Below are 4,938 nucleotides of genomic sequence, written 5' to 3' on the forward strand. Positions count from 1 at the left end.
GAACACTAATGTTGGAACTAGTCAGTTTTGATTCCTGCTAAGTGCAAAATAGGAGTCCTGATGTAGAGCTGTGAGGTAATGCACTGGACTGCAAAGTTGGTTTGAACTTCAAGGCCAGCAGTTCAAGCTCACCAGCTGCTCCTTGGAAACCCCATACAGGGTTGCAAAGAGTTGGAACCTACTTGATGATACTTAACAACAACAGCAACAAGGTATAAAATGAGTCATCCCAGAGGTAGAAAGGGGTTATCACTGCCATCAAGAAAAAAGAGGCAAGAGTAAATCATGCCCTTTGGACCCAAGATTCCTTTGCTGAATCTCCTCAATCCAGGAACAAGGAAGCTGAGTTCTTTTAGACACGAGGCTTACTGATGAAGTGGGGTGCCATCAGGAACTTGGCGAAACTTACTGGCAGATCATAGTACTTCTAGACATTTAATTGTTGTTGTTGTTATATGCCTTGGAGTCGGTTCCAACTCATAGCTACCCTGTACAGGGTTTCCGAGGCTGTAAATCTTTATGGGAGCAGAAAGTGTCATATTTCTCCCACGGAACAGCTGGAAGTTTTCAACTGCTTACCTTGCGGTTCGTAACCTGATTCATAACCACTATGCTACCAGAGCTCCTTAACATTTAATTAGCAGAACTAAAACAGCTTTGTATCACTTGTCTAACAGGGAAGAGGGCAAGGGGCTACAGAACCAGGAAAGACCAAGTGCCTGAAAGAGACATGACTGAAGGCTCCACTGATAAGAGACTATGAGACTATCTTGGCTGATAAATTATAACCTGAGTAATTTCTGCTCCTAAACTGTAACTAATTACTCCCCTAATAAATCTCACAATCATGAGTATTCTCTCTCTCTCTCTCTCTCTCTCTCTCTCTCTCTCTCTCTCTCTCTATCTATCTATCTATCTATCTATCTATCTATCTATCTATCTATCTATATATATTTAAATGATTGCAACAGTACATCAACAGGGAACAGCCAGAGATTCAATCTGGATTCAGAAGAGGACATGGAACAAGGGGATGTTATTGTTGATGTCAGATGTATCTTGGCTGAAAACAGAAAATAACAAAAAAGATATTTACTTGTGCTTTATGGACTATGCAAAGACTTTGTGTGGAACATGACAAGCTGTGGATAACACTGTGAAGAATGGGTGTTCTAGAATATTTACTTGTGTTCATGAGGAAACTGTACATATATCAAGAGGCAATCAATCACTTGAATAGAACAAGGAAATACCGAATGGTTTAAAATCAAGAAAGATGTGTGCCAAGGTTGTATTCTTGCACCATATTTATTCAATCTGTATGCTGAGCAAATAATCTGGAATATAAGAAGAATAATGTAGCATCAGGATTAGGGAAAGACTCATTAACAACCTGCAGTATGCAAATGATATAACCTTGCTTGCTGAAAATGAAGAGGATTTAAAATAGTTACTGGTGAAGATGAAAAACAACAGCCTTCAGTATGGGTTGCACCTCAATGTAAATAAAATAAAAATCCTCATAACTGGCCCTTGATAAATGAAAAAAAAAGATTGATGTTATCAAAGACTTCATTTTGCTTAGATCCACAACCCACACTTAGCAGTAGTCAAGAAAACAAGCAACATTTTGTATTAGGCAAATCTGCTGGACAGGATGTCTTCAAAGTTTTCAAAAAACAAAGATGTAAGTTTGAGGACTAACTTGTGCCTGACATAAGCCTTGGTATTTTCAATAGCCTTATATGCATGTGACAGTGTGACAATGAATAAGGAAACCATGGAAAAATTGAAGCATTTGAGTTATGATATTGGAGAAGAATATTAAAAGTACCATGGACTGCCCCAAGAACAAACAAATCTGTGTTGGAAGAATTACAGAGCGTTCCTTAGAAACCAGAATGGTGAGACTTTATCTCTCTTAACGTCAGACATATTATCAGGAAGGCTCACTTCCTAGAGGATGACATCATGCTTGGTATAGTGGGGTAACTGAAAAATAGGAAGACCCCCAATGAGATGGATTGGCACAGTGGTAACAACAATGAGTTCAAGCATAGCCACAGTTGTGAGAACGATACAGGAACAGCTAGTGTTTGGATCTGTTGTAATGAGGTCATTGTGCATCACAATCGCCTCCAAGGCACCTAACAACAGCAGCGAAATACGCAAAGTACTTCTTAAATTGTTTCTACTTCCTAAGCTCTCAACTAATAAAAATTGTGTATAGTAGTATTTGAAGGAGGTGGGTAAAGTGCAAATATTTTCTTGCAAGAGTTAGTAAAGGGCTGTGCTGTTTTATTTTTAGGATTCAGAATTAAAAGTGGAATAACCAAGCTAAAATGATATGATGGTGGTTATGTGCTGTGGAGTCAGTTCTAACTCACAGTGGCCCTGTATAGCATTTCCGTGGCTGTAAATCTTCATGGGAGCAGAAGATGAAAAATAATATGAAGGGAAAGAAATACAACATAAAAGTCCATCTCCAGCAGCAGCCAGTAGCCTATGAAGGCCCGAGCAGTCAGTGACTTCCACCACACGCCAACCAGCCCACTCAGTGCCAGACTACTATACCTCTGCCATGATCATGCCGTAAATGATATGAACAAGGCATATAATTTTAGTGGCAGAAATGAAAGACAAGCAGATAATATATGCAAATTTAAATGCTAATTCAGTACTATTTATCCTTCATCCAATAAAATAAAGTGCTGGTCTGCTTCTATGGAATCCAGGGATTGTAAAATACCAGTATTCTGGTTTTAAACCGCAAACATAGAAAATGATTTTACTGACTTTATTGTATTTTTTTACGTTCTTCAGTCTTTCATAGCTTAAGGGTTTTTTTAGCAATGTTTATACCACCTTTGATGACCTGTACCACATTGAGCATACTATACTTTTTCAGCCTCTGTAATGAACTAAAAATATACTCATCAGCAAATGTACTTAACTTCATGTATTTGTCTCACGACAGTGAATATAGAATGTACTGATGTAAATTAGGCTAGATGCTTCCATATTTAGTTCAAAGTCATATACTTTCTCTTTAAAGAAATAGATATCACATAGGTAATCTAGAAAAACAGCACTTGGTAAAACAGAAATCTGGGGACTATCAACCCTGGCTAGCTCAAATATTCATTGGGGGAAAAAAATATGAGGCTAGAGTTACTTAGTCTAGCTTCTTCATGTTTTGCAGTATTGCAAAAGAGTCTGGCTCAGAATTCAAAGAAGTACAAGAAAAACAGAAAAAGAAGAGCAGCTTGTAACCCTTTTCTGACAATTATATTCTCCATAGCATAGTGGTTATGAGTCAGGCTACTAACTTCAAGGTCAGCAGTTCAAAACTACCAGTCATTCCACAGGAGAAAGATGAGGCTTTCTGGTCCTAGAAAGTTATAGACTTGGAAACCCTGTACTGAGTCTCCACGACACAAAACCACTACCATCAACCACGATTTTGAAAGTGACATGTGTGTATATTCACTTAAAATTGTTTGCCCCTCTGCCACAAAGTAGATATTAGCTTTGAGACACACAATGGATGTTATGTGTTTCTCAGTGGATGTTATGTGTTATCTATTGTGTATCAACAATGATGATCTTATTTGAAATACCAAGAAGAAATTGCTGCTAAATCCATATATGAAATAATGGATCATTATACTTCTCATACTTTATTTTTCTGCTAAGCAAATCTCAGTTCCAAACCAAAAAACTGTCTGTGTCATGCATGGATCTTCCAATCTCTGTACTTCCAGTTTTGGGGAAAGCATTCTCTTCCATTTTGTAGGGCCCAGATTTTAGTATGTTCTTTGTATTAACTTCCTGTAGCTTCTGTAACAAATTACCACAAGCTTAGTGGCTCAACAGAAATTTATCATCAGAAGTCCTCAATGACCATCAGTAGGTTAAAACCAAGGTGTAATAGAGCTGCATTTCTTTCTTCAAGATCTGTAGTAAAATTCATTGTTACCTTTTTTTCCATTTCTAAAGAACACCTGTAGTCTTGCATTCCAGATGTTAAGTCCAATATTTCTCCTACTTAAATTTCACTAAACACAGTCTGTTATGTCTCCTGGAATTACTTAGATAGGTCTATTTATCTTCTACAAGACAGCACTTGGAATGTGTGAAGACAGCTGTCATGTCTCCTCTGAACCTCTAAGTTTCCCAGTTATTTTAATTACTTCATGGTATAGGGGTTACACTTGCTTACTATCTAGAAAAAGAATAGCAACAACACTTATTACCAACTTTTAAGCACTGTGATAGGCTGTATATATACAGTTACTCACTGACAAATCCATTCTTAATTATTATAGCAACACAATAAAATAGGTATTCACATGGTCTCCACTTCATATATTTAAGTCCTGAGAAGCTTTACTTACCCAAGGCCACACAAGAACAAAACTTGCAGGTGTAACTCAAGGCTAGTTCTGCCTGACTATGGAGGCTGTTCATTTAATTGAAGGCTAGCCTCGGAAACCCTATACATGGTTGCTATGAGTCAGAACTGACTCGATGGCTCTTCACTATAACAATACTAAGGAACATATGCATTTTGTCAGCATTCCTCTTAAATCATAGTTTCTACTACTGGATGTCATGTCAAATGTCTTCACTCTAATGTATGTACATTAAGTTATGATCTCTATGAAACTATTTTGTCTTGGATATAATATTGAACAGCAGACACATAGAGATTTCATCTGATCAGAGGCCATCAAAAATATTCCTGATAGAAAAATAATGTTAGAATTCCCTGTATAACCAAAGTTATTCATGGAATGGGCAAAATGGAAAAAAAAAAATCAATTTTCTAGTTTTCCTTTTGAATTTCTTGAGGCCACCTGCCTTTCACCTTCAAAGCCAGCAACAGTTGATGAAGTATTACTCATATATATATATATACACACACACACACACACA

The sequence above is a fragment of the Chrysochloris asiatica genome, unplaced genomic scaffold (genome assembly GCF_000296735.1).
Source record: "Chrysochloris asiatica unplaced genomic scaffold, ChrAsi1.0 scaffold00121, whole genome shotgun sequence".
NCBI classification, from domain to species: domain Eukaryota; kingdom Metazoa; phylum Chordata; class Mammalia; order Afrosoricida; family Chrysochloridae; genus Chrysochloris; species Chrysochloris asiatica.